Genomic DNA, 13,133 nt, shown 5'->3' on the forward strand with positions numbered 1-13,133 from the left:
CGGTTAATGCTGACATTATATTATATATTTTTTTTACAATTTTCCTGCTCTATAAATGTATTTTCAAAGTAAATCAGTCATTTTAGAAAATACATTTAAAAAAACTTAAAATCTATCAAAACTCACTCTTAAAGACCTTTAATACCATGGGGAAAAAAAGTGTTCTAGTTAAGGTGTCAAAAAACCTTGGAGTGTTTGATAAAGTACTAGAAGAAAAATGAGTTAGAAACATTTTCAGTGATTATTCACTATTGAGATAAGGAGCTATTCCATTCTTACTGATTAATAGCTCTTTGCTTTCATTAATATACCTCTTTCAGCGGTAGATATGGTCTAGATTGTCTGGATGCATTCTGCTAAATACAATCGTCTGATTATACGCCCTAAAAAAACTTGGATAACCGGCAAATTTCACCTCCCGAACTGCATAAGTCAATGATTTAAAGTTACAGCTGTATAGTTAAGGCTTTTGTTTGAAATGAACAGAAAATTACAAATCATTATTATATGATTTTCTTTTTTATTCTTTTTTTTCACACGATGTTATTGCAATATGCAAGCTAAGATAAAAAAAACAATACACTGCTTCATTTTTTATTTTGTTAGAAATAGCCACAAAGTAAATTTATAGATCCTTACCATAGAATTCACTTTTTTTGTTATGTACCCAGCATCACCAGAATACGTTCAGAAGAAAATAATTAAATTAAATTGAATAAAACAAATTATGCAAACAAATAGCAAAGACCAAGTGAAAGTTGGTCAAATTAAATTTGTGTAAGTGTGATTGTTTAGCATTTTTTTTAACAAATAGCACACATATTATAAACCATAAAACAAAAATTAAAACAAACGCTTGGCAATTCAGCACTTGATCAAAAGTGAAATTACGACCCCCCCCCTCTGGTCACCGTAAAAAGATATTACCTTAATAAATTCACACTGCTATCGAGATTATGCTGGTTTGGTTCAGAGTCTCCACTACCGCCACTGGATTTGATTGAGGCGCGACTTATTTCCTCAGCTCACTCCGTAGTCACCGTGGCTTCTTTTTCGGGAAAATTCCTTCCCTATTATGTCATATCTCCCCTATTGCTAAATTGCTGACTGTTGTTGATTGGTTCAGGCAGCAGGCCTTTGAAATAGAGCCCTGCGCGGGACAGCTTCTTTAATCCCGCTCCTGCCCACTCCCGCTGATTTTTTGCCCAATCCCTCCCACAATGTGGGTGTTCCACTCCTGCCCGCTCCCGCCACATTTGTGGCCAATCCCGCCCCGCTCCTGCCACATTTGTGGCCAATCACGCCCACCTCCTTACCTGAACTGCAGATTTCCCGCGCAGTCCCGCAAGGCTGCCCTCAAGTTGCTCCCTCACAGCGTCTCTTCTCTTGCTCCGCCCAGAAACAAGGCGGAATCACGGGAAGTGTCGTCACATCACGTGACTCCGTTTTGTTCCTGGGTGGAGCAAGACAGGAGACACTGTAAGGGAGCAACGCGAAGTGCCTGACCGCCCCGCAAGATCAGCAAGACCGCCCGCACCCGCAAGTTTCTTGGCGGGTCTGGGCGGGACCCGCAGGGCCTGCCTCCCAATGCAGTCCTCTACTTTGAAATGGCGGGGAAGGAGAAGGAAGAGAACTTCGGAAAAGTAGACACTTCTTAGCGTCAACTAACTTTTCCAAAATCAGTTACACCGATTGGCAAACAAAAAACACAAGCAATTGTTAGTTTTACCCGTTATGCTAAAAAGATGACGTTACTCTGTCCCAATATGCAAATTTTTGTTACAGAAAAAGACCCATGCAAGAAAGGAATATTTTTTTTTTGTACACTTTTGATACTACAGAAGCCGGACTTGTTAAAGAAAAACAATATTTTGTTAGTTGTTTACTAAGAAACACTGCATGTCAACAGATAGGCTTTGCAGCCAAAATCCACCAGAGCGGGCCTGTCAAACCTGCGCGAAACTATGACAGTATTTGAATTGTTTTCCGACATACAGTTTCACCCCGTGTGTTCTGTGCAAAGATAATTTTAGCTTTGAATCCCATGACATATAACGCTGTAAAAATAACAGTCCGTACGTGTAAATAATAAGCATTGTGAGCAAAATTGAAAAACAAGCAGAAAGCAAAAGAAGTATGTTTAAAAAAAGGTAGTTTTGGTACAATAATTATCGATCTTTAAATAGAATAAATAAAATGCATATTTTTTTACTTTAATCTCATTTCCAACTTCTAAAATGCAGATTTGACTTAATTTACTTTAAAACCCCAATTTATATTTAAGTATATTAATATATTAGAATGTGTCCATTTGCAATGAAAAAGATTTTCATATTATATATATATTCCAAATTTCCCAAGTCTCCACCTTTTGAACCCAAATCTCTAATGTCTCCCTTTTCTATGAGCTCAGCATGTTTGCTGGGTATGAACGTAGAAAAGGGTTCTAGAGCCCTAAAAGTTACAATAACGCGTATAGAAACAGCAGATCCCACCACCTCCTAAAATTATTAGGCAGGAGATGACTAGGAGGTCCTAGTACATTAAGGCCAGTGGCCACCAAATGTCCACCATGCGGCCTCTGGCCAGATACATGCAGCCGCTCATTACGTTGTATCCTTATGACGTATGAGGCTACATAAATCCAGCCGGCAGCCGCGATCTGCCGTGGGAACACAGTATCAGTTTGTCTACCGACTCAGAAGACATCTCCCCAACGTGCCAATCCAGCCCTGCTCTTTGGCCATTTGAGATGTTGGGAAGTAAGTATATTCCCATACTCCATCTCACCTCTATTCCAATACTTATACTTACTTTTATGTTACATAAAATAGAATTTAATTGAATTTACTCTTTATTTCAATGTATTTTGTATAATGGTTAAAAAAAAAAGTCAATTTACAAAGCTCTCTGACTCGCAATTTTCTCTGCAAGAATCATACCTTGTTTAGTGAAGTCATTCAATGCGTGTTAACTAGTTTTGATTTTCCGTTTCGTAAAATCAAAATGTTTCTCGGCTATTGTTAACTTGTCATTAAGCATTTAGAAATAAAGCGCATTTCATCGAGTGCTTCCCTGACCTCGCGTTCATTTATATCAGATCTATCTGCCCGACGAAAGGGCTTTTCTTGTCAACGCAATTGATTCAAGTCCAGTAACGCTAATGCAAAAGTAATGGCCATATTTGTATCTGTTTGCAGTTATTCGAATACGTTCCGTGTGGACTAATTTTTTTAATTTATAGCATAAAAAAGAGATTCTCCCAGTTATGCCACCATTATGATAAATTAGACCACACATCGGTATCATAAACAACAAATAATTACTTATTTGCAAATACCATCACTAATATAAATGACATTATTAAAACGTGGTTATTTATATGAGTTGTAAAAAAGAGAATAATAAAGTAGTAAAAAAAATCCATTGAATAATACAATTTTGGAAAATATTATATTATATTATATATATATATATATGTGACCTATGTACAGCTAGTGAGGACCTCATTCTGAGAGCTCCTACACCATCATATTGTATTATTTTATTTGTATTATTATAGTATTATTTTAATTCATATATTGCACGGTGCTATGCAGTTATTAAGTTAGGGAGAAAGCAATTAAATATTTTGGTCCAAGGAGACAGATTCATGTGGTTTCTAGGAGGGCATGGAGACAGCTGCTAAAAACCTATATTGTACAAGTATTTTATTTTGTTGGTAAAAGGACACGCCGTCCAATTAATGTCACAATTCTGACCAGCTTATTGCTAATGCTCAACAGAACCCTTTGTTCTTTTTTTTCCCTTGCTATTATTGTGACTGTTCCAGACTAATGAAACACATGGAGTCTCTTAAAACCAATTCACTGCCTGAGGTATCTCTTTAACCTAGAAGATATATAAAATATATATTATTTTACTCAATAATAATCTATAATTAACTTTCTATTAACCCCTTAATGACAAAGCCCGTACAAGTACAGGATCAAAATGCATTGTTTTCAATAGGTTTAGGGACCGCCCATTGTCCTTAAGGGGTTAAATATACTTTATTTTGGTCATTTTCCAGAGTTAGGTATCCACGACATAGGCCGACTCAGTCCTGATAATGGCATCTACTCCTCCTTGACTAACAATTCTATTCAGTACTTGTTACAGTTACTCTAATTTTGTAATAAACAGTAATTTTTCACCATAATGAAACTATTTTGAACCAAATGATCACATACATTAAGAAAAAAAAAGTAATGCTCCACCTATGTTGCTGAATTTAGCACTTCTTTTTCAGTAAATGCACCATTCCTTCTTTCTAGTCCTCTAGGATGTCCAAACCTTCATCCAGAAAGGAATATCATGTAATATAGTGCCTGACTTTATGGCAGGAGCATTATTTGTCATGTGACTCAAAGACTGATTATGACGGGTTGTTGTAAAAACTCCAAAAAAAAGTAATATGATTAACACTACGGTTGAGGGGATTTGTGAGCAGATCTACTAAGGTGTGGTTGCTTAGCTTTGTGGAGTGTGATTAATGTTTTGTGTTGGTGTCTTTTAGTAAGTTAAACACAATAGCAAGGAACAATCAGATGTAGAAAAATGTCACAGTATAGAAATATAGAAAGTGACGGCAGATAGGAACCATTCGGCCCACCCGGTCTGCCAAACTTCTTAGTACTTTTCTTAGTCCTTGGCCTTATCTTAGATCTTTGCCCATCCCAAGCTTGCTTCAATATAAATTGAGGATTTTGGAATCCATACAAGGATTGTGTAAATATTCTCAGTCCTAATGATTTTCCCACACACAATACCAAGAAACAATTAAGATACCATGTTACAGCTCTAACGATTTAATTACTATGGATTTGAAGGTTGCTTTGAACAGTTCAATAATATAGGATATGAAAATGGCCACAACACTTGTCTGCAGCTTTTGCTTTTCTTAAATTTTTGGACTCAACCAGGGCTGGCGTGGTGGTGATGGGTGGCCTTGGCACTTTAGGGTCAGCCGCCAACTGATGACCTAAGCGTGGCGATCTCTGGATATGCGCAGTCACAAAGGCAAACTTTTTATGTTCACATAGCGTGCCGATGGGTATATCCATGCCCGGTCTACTGCTAGAGCTGCGGATCAGGTGAGTGTGTGACGCTTGGTTCTTAACTCACCAACGTAACCATGCATGATGATGAAGGGCCACCCCTGGTAAGTTTCTCCTAGAAGGCAATTATGAGTTTCAATGATTTAACAAGCCATTAACATATAACTTTTATTCCATTAAGTTTTAAAATGCAATTAAAAATTCCTTAACATTCCTTGCTTTCATCTCCCGCCCATTCATCATGAACCAAGAGTTTTACCTCCTACCAGGGTTGTCCTACAGCTCTCTTCGTCCTCTTGACTTTAATTACCACTGTTTAATGGAACACCATGTGCAAACCAAACAAGAAATTGTATGTTGTGCCTGCCTTATCGCTGCTCGCAGGTAATTTATATAGCAATAAGCTTATGCTAAACATATTCAACCTACACGACTACCATTCTTGACAAAATGAATGGGATTGATGCAGCCATTGTATGCTGTAAGAACACACTGCAAGCCCAGCAGTGATTTATACAATGCTATTATGGGTTTAATCTTGTATTTAATCCACATAGAATCTTTTTCTTTAATAAACTGTTGCCTTTCATTAGATCTGTCCTTTAAATGTTGCAAGACATTTTTGGGGGGCTATTTAATAGTAAGAGATACAGTTGCACCAGTGATTTAAAGCCGGAGAGGATATAACGACACAAGGGATTGCTACTGCTCCATTAACTCGCGGAAATACCAAATTAGAGACATTATCACAGTTATTCCCTCAGTTTCTGTATCGTGTCATTTGGTTTTAATTCCTGTTTTCATATTCTACTTATATGTGAATACTATCGTAAGTCAGAACCACCGTGGAATAAATATACAACATCCCAAAAATGTATATCACATCAAAAATTATCCTTGGTCACAAAGCAAGGCTCAAAGAAAAAAAAACCAAACAAACTGGTTTGAGGCAAAAAAGAACATTTTACGGCTACTTAACCCCTTAATGGCAAAGCCTTACATGTACGGGCTCAAAGTGCATTGTTTTCAATGGGTTTAGGGACTGCCCATTGTCCTTAAGGGGTTAAGATTACAGCTACTTAAAGTACCAAGATTGATGCTCTGAATCAATCTTGGCAGATATGGCCAACTGAAATCTCCACAAATACCCTCGGTCTCACAATGCAACATGTCTTCTGCTGAGGTCCTTTTGTGGACGTTCTGCTTCGGCAATCTCCTACACCTTTGTCGGTGTTCGTGCCCTATATCCAGACTATATCCAGACTAGGTGCTTAGTGCTGAAGTTCGTTGAAGATACACAGAATGTTATGGCTTTTTTTCCCATTACGGTCCTGGTGTGAATGTTACGGTAGCTCCGTTTCGTGTCTTAGTGCATGACCTACAATACTGGAAAACTGTCAATGCTGCAAAAGCACGGGCTGATGGTACTAGATAGGTGAAAAGTGCATCGTGTTGATGGAAAGAGCTGTCAGCTACCATTCAGTGATCTTTCTAAACAGAGGGAAACTAAAGGTTGTCTGTGTCTAACTAACTAACATCATTAAATTATTAACCCCTTAAGGACAATGGGTGGTCCCTAAACCAATTGAAAGCAATGCATTTTGAGCCCGTACATGTATGGGTTTTGTCATTAAGGGGTTAACAGATAAAGGCAAAAACGGCAAACACACTTATAAATAATATTAATAAAAATACACATTCATCCTTTGGCTCAAAACATAGCTACATGTGCATGGATCACTAAATTAAAATTTAAATTACATCTTATTAGAAAAAAAAAATATTAGCATGCATATAGAATTCCACGTAATAAAAATATCAGATTTTAGTGTTAAATAACAGCAAAGGCATCTGTCTGCACCAGGAACACTTAATCACAGACATCTGTTACACCTGTTGCTGTTCTTAGATATAACAGATGTGTATGATTAACCCATTACTGGGAAATACACCAGGCACTCTCTGTTGTTGCTGACTTTAGCCTAGAAACCGAGTTCATATGGAATAGTAATGAATTTTAACCCCTTAATGACAAAGCCTGTACATGTACGGGCTCAAAATACATTGTTTTCAATGGGTTTAGGGACTGCCCATTGTCCTTAAGGGGTTAAACAGCATTTTTATGTTTATATATATATACCGTATTGGCTCGCATATAGGCCGCACCCTAAAAGTTAGGTGCTTTTTTAATGAAAAAAGTTTCTGCCCCCCCGAGATATGCTGCCACTCTATCCCCCCGAGATATGCTGCCACTCTACCCCCCCCGAGATATGCTGCCACTCTATCCCCCCCGAGATATGCTGCCACTCTGTCCCCAAGATGTCCCCCCCCACCAGACTTACCGGTGCAGACTCCACGGGGTCTTGCGGGGCCGGCGGGGGACATCTACACATAACACGTATTCAACTTCCGGTGCCGGCACTTTCGCCGTGGGAAGTACCGGCAAGGAAGATTGTTCACGCAGACGTTCACCGGCAGCGGCGATGCGAGCAGAAACAACCTCCGCTGCCGGCACGTCTGCACGATGTGCTTTAAAAAAAATCCCAATGGGAAGTGATGGCAGGGGAGGCTGTCTGAGCGTATCAGAGAGTAGGATACGGGTCCCCTACACCGCTGCGGGGGATCTGTATTCTAACCCTGCTGCATGTCCCGGCCGTTGGGCGCTAGACCCCAAATATAGGCTGCACCCCCACTTTAAAGACTTAAAGGGGGGGAGTGCGGCCTATATTCGAGCCAATACGGTATGTATTTTTTTTTTTGGACTTGTTGACACAATATAATGGGGCAACGGACACAAAGGCAGATGTACACCGCACAATAGCCCACTAGAATACAAAGCAACAGCAGTAGGCTGTATACACTGCAATGCAAAGGGCCAGCATGGTGGAATCAACAGGTATTTAAGGGTTTCAACCAGGTAAGCAGATGCAGCTGCTCAGGTCATTAGCATATAAGTTACTTTGCTATGACAGGTGGTCTCTATGCAACAGACATAACACCCGAGTCCGGGATGGCAGGGTGGAATCCTGACACTTCTCTTCTTTCTTCTCCCTTCTTTCTTCGTCCGCATCTCAGTGGACATGACCTCCCGGCGAACTTTCACAAAAATAACAGAGCTTCTGGTGACTCTCAGCGGAGAAGGTAGGGAGGGAGACATTCAGCCAGCACGAGAGAGTGAGCGAATGAAAATGAGAGTACGGGAGACAGTGAGTGTCTGAGAGAATAAGAGTAAATGTGGGTCGCATGTGTCTTTGGAAGAAGAAAGGGCTTTCTAGTGAAATAGTAACTTTTTGTAAAGTTAAACATGGACCCAACTTTGGACATCAATGTTGATGACGATTGTTCCTCCTTTAGATTGTTACAGTAAGACCTGATGACAAACAGTTTGAGTTAATATGTATTTTTGGCTTAATTCTCTTTTCTTTTGTATTGAGTAATTTGTAGTTGTGTCTCAGTGGCCAGGGTATACAGTGAATATTAGAAAGAGGAAAGTTTTATAAACCCTAACAGTATCTCAGGAATTGATTAACAACCAAAAGTTCTTTTGCATTGCAGTTGTGATTTTTTGACATGTATAACTCTCACGTAGCCTTTAAATCATCGGAAAGACATCTGGTCTTTTTAAATGTAGATTTTAGAAACATTTAAAGTGCGTCTATAAAAAGGCTCTAAAAAAGGGAGAAATCCAAGCAAGATAAAATGCGGTATCATTCTGTTTCAGAAAAGATAAAAATCTGTGTGTGAATTGAAAAGCATTGTCGTTAAACAGGTGGCACGTACTAGACGCGGTGGAGACGGAGAGGAACATCTCTGGCATTTCCAGGCTGCCTAGATGTCAAATCCCGATATGAGAAAACAAAGGATAATCACCTAATCTCCGGTTTCTTTCTTATTTAGTCTGTTAAATCCAGGAAAGGTAGATATTGTCGATTTACCTGTAAGATTCCGATATATTATTGTTGCGATATACTAATTTTATTATATGCATTTTATATTAGGGATATGTAAAGTGTTTCTCTTATTGTAACAGAATACTCTAGCGTCATAATGATGGATACAAGAAACTGCAGCGAGGAACGTGGCACAATCCCCTTTTAACATAATGGCATTAGATTTAGGGTTGTATTTATTAGAAAAAGTTAGAAGAAAGAGAAAAAAATGTTTTTCCTTCAAAAATTTTATTTTCTGTCTACAAAGCCAACTGATACCTGAAACCAAAAGATAAACGTACAAAATCTGGATTAAATCACCTATAAACTAGCTTCTTTCATATATATTGCAAAATCGTTTTCCTTTAAATCCAAAAAGATTATCATTTACGTCATATTGTGTCAAATGTGTCAAAATTGGTAAACAAGGAATATATGAGCTTTATGGACTCAAGTCTTTTCTCAACCTAAACTAATAATAAGACTAAATAATTTATTTATCATTATTATTATTATTAGAAACTGGAGGATTTGGAACGTTAAAGGGTTCTGCACATTTAAAGGATAAACAAACCCAAAATGTCCTGTTCAGAGGGAATGCTGGTAAGCTCATCATCTAGATAAAATGGCGGAATTAAATGTGTTGATTGGAAGGGGTCACAGGGCCAGAGCCTTCCCTTCAAAGTGGTAAGTGGGGAAACTGCCCCAGGTGCCCCCCTTTTGGCTTCCTTCCATTTCCAGAAGCAGATATGAAGTCACCGTGGGACTGAGCCTCCAACCCTGTCCTAGGCACCAACAGTCCTAGTTCCAGCTTGGTGTAGTGTTGGTATCAATGAAGAATTAAGTAAAATAGTAGACAGGGATGAAACTAAGCAAGTGTCAAACCATGCTGGGAAGCAGGGCCGGCCCGACAATGGAGCCGAGTGGGGCAACCGCTCCAGGAGGCACTTTTGAAGGGGCGGCACTTCGCCGCCCCAAGCCCTTTTTTTTTTAAGCTAAAGAGAGAGAAAGGGGCTCTGAGTGGTTTTCGCTTACCAAGCTGTCAGTACCCGCTTGGCGCCTCTCTCTCTCTCCTCTGCGGTGAGTCTCCCTGGAGTCTCGCCGCAGGACTGCTGAAAGGTAAGTACAAGGGGGGGGGGGGTAGATAATTGGGGGGGCGGCAGGGACGGAGGGAGAGGAAGGGTAGATAAGGGGGGGGGGCGGCATTTAAAAATTCGCCCCAGGCGGCATTTTGCCTTGGGCCGGCCCTGCTGGGAAGTGATCCCTATTTACACCTCCCTTGCCTCTTAATCAGTGGAACATGGGGGCAAAGGCTTGGTGGGGTAAATCTTCTTAACTTAGATAAAGTTAACCACAAGGAAGGTGGCACAAGCCTTTGTCTCCTTGCTTCCTTTCTCCATATGCAGTCCAACGTGACCTGATCGGCACCATCAGCCACCAGCCCATAGGACTGTACAGATAGTAACACAGTAACAAAAAAAGAAGTACTTTGGATTGTATAATATCTCCAAAATTCTATTATTATGGTAATTGCGCTATAATGTGCTTTCTTGCATATGCACATTGTAACCGTATTTAGGAAATATATGCTAATTGGAACTAAGATTTACTTTTGCTAAAATGTATCACAAATAATTTGACAATTATTTTTGCTCACAAAAAAAAAATTGATAAAATGACGGTTCAGGCCAGTTCAGGGAGAATAGTCGTCCCCATAGGAAAAACTTCATACTGTTCCCAGGAAATTGTTTTACAAATGTGCCTGTACGGGAATAAAAAAAAAAGATACGGAATATAGAGGAAGCAATTTTCACATTGTTATTCTGGCATTCAACTGTAATTAACCCCTTAATGACAAAGCCCGTACATGTACGGGCTCAAAATGCATTGTTTTCAATGGCTTTAGGGACCGCCCATTGTCCTCAAGGGGTTAAGATTACAGAACTAATGGAAAATAGTATTAAACCCCTTAAAAAGGTTATCTACCATTCAAGTTATAGCGACTCGTAACTGTATTTAGCCTGAGAGTGCGTTATTAAAGATTTTCTTCTAAAAGCGACTTAATATATATTCATTAACCCGAGGAAACACACTGACCTGGAGTTATTAGTTGTCTAATGCTTGACATACGATTAAAATTATGCTAGCCTTCAGGCTGTTTTTTTGGTTTTTTTGATGGCTGGATGAAATATTTTACCAGTCTTGTCATTTCAACCTAACCACCTGCAATATTGCTCCAGAAAATATAAAATGACAAATAAAATGAGAATACTACAGCATAAAATTCAAATGAAATTATTTAGCGCAGGTAAGAACACACAACTCATTTTTTTTTTTTTTATAAACTGCAATGAAATCGTTAGCATTTTCCTTTATGGGAAATATTCTGGTATTCATGTGAATTTAAATGTTAGATACAATTTTTTATAAATGTTATATATATATATAATTTATAATTTTTATTTATTTTTGGAAATAATTTTTTCTTTAGGGTATGAAAAATTAATTTTAAATCACCCAAGTTAACTAAACTTTTGTGAATATTTAAAACACTATTTTTTAATTCAACCCGGCAAGTAAATAAATATGTTTACAATATGGACAGCCTACTAGCATTGGAGAAGTTCAAAAAAATACATTCAGATGGCAGGGTCAGAATTTGGCGTAAACAATTTGGCGTAAACAACATGAAAGTATGTATCCATCCTGCCTTGTATCAACGGTTCAGGCTGGTGGTTGTGTAGTGGTGTGGGGGACATTTTCTTGGCACACTTTGGGCCCCTTAGTACCAATTGAGCATCGTTTAAATGCGAAAGCCTACCTGTGTATTGTTGCTGACCATCTCCATCCATTTATGACCATGGTCTGATGGCTACTTCAAGTAGGATAATGCACCGTGTCACAACGCTCACATCATCTCAAACTGGTTTGAACATGACAATGAGTTCATTAAACTCCAATGGCCTCCACCGTCACCAGATCTCAATCCAAAAAGAGCACCTTTGGGATGTGGTGGAATGGGGGGATTTGCATCATGTCCATATGGACCAAAATCTCTGAAGAATGTTTGCAGCACCTTGTAGAAAGTATGTTAACCCCTTAAGGACAATGGGTGGTCCCTAAACCCATTGAAAACAATGCATTTTGAGCCCGTAGATGTACAGGCTTTGTCATTAAGGGGTTAAGGAAGAATGAAGACAGTTCTGAAGGCAAAAGGTGGAGTCGTTGTCATGCTGTAGAATAAATTTGGGGCCAATCAAATGCCTCTCTGATGGTATTGAATGATGTATAATTATCAACCTGTACTTCCCAGCATTGAGGAGACCATTAATTCTGATCAAATCTCCAACTCAATTTGCACAAATGCATCCACAAACTTGCAAGGAACCTCCACCATGCTTCACTGTAACCTGCAAACACTCATTTTTGTACTGCTCTCCGGCCTTGTGCTACAGCCAAATATTTAAATAGTCTAGTGCATGTTTTATTAGATATAATTTTTTACAAATACATATACCTGTATGGTGCAAACCCTCCCTTTAATTAATATATTCCATTCCAGTGAGAAAAAATAAAACATGTAAACATGTTTAGCACATGCAACTCTGGTGAGAAAATTGTCCCGGGGCCCCCAACTTCACCAGGCAACGTGTCTCACAGTACCACCTTTGCCCTCAAACAGCTTGTGAGTACCTCCTTTGCCCCCAAACATGTTGTGGGTGCTTCCTTTGCCCCAAGCAGCTTATCAGTGCCCCCAAAACTGCCTGTGCCATCTTTGCTCCGGCTTGTCAATGCCCCAAAACAGTTTATCTGTACCATCTTTGCCCCCAAACATCTTGTCTGTTCCATCATTCCCCCTTGCCCCTCCAACATACACTATGGCACACATATGTAAACACACTTACACATAGATATGCATTATCAAAAACACTTTTACATAGACATTCATGTCCACATACACTTATACATAGAAAACCAAGCTCACATACACTTATACACAGACATTCATACTTACATACACTTTATACAAACATCCATGCTCGTAGACATACCCCCCTCCCGCCCGTACCTCCTTACCTCTCCTGCAGATTTTGGTACCCTCTCG

The sequence above is a fragment of the Sceloporus occidentalis genome, unplaced genomic scaffold (genome assembly GCF_023333645.1).
Source record: "Sceloporus occidentalis isolate IW3139 unplaced genomic scaffold, rSceOcc1.0.p SCAF_84, whole genome shotgun sequence".
Classification (NCBI taxonomy): Eukaryota; Metazoa; Chordata; class Lepidosauria; order Squamata; family Phrynosomatidae; genus Sceloporus; species Sceloporus occidentalis.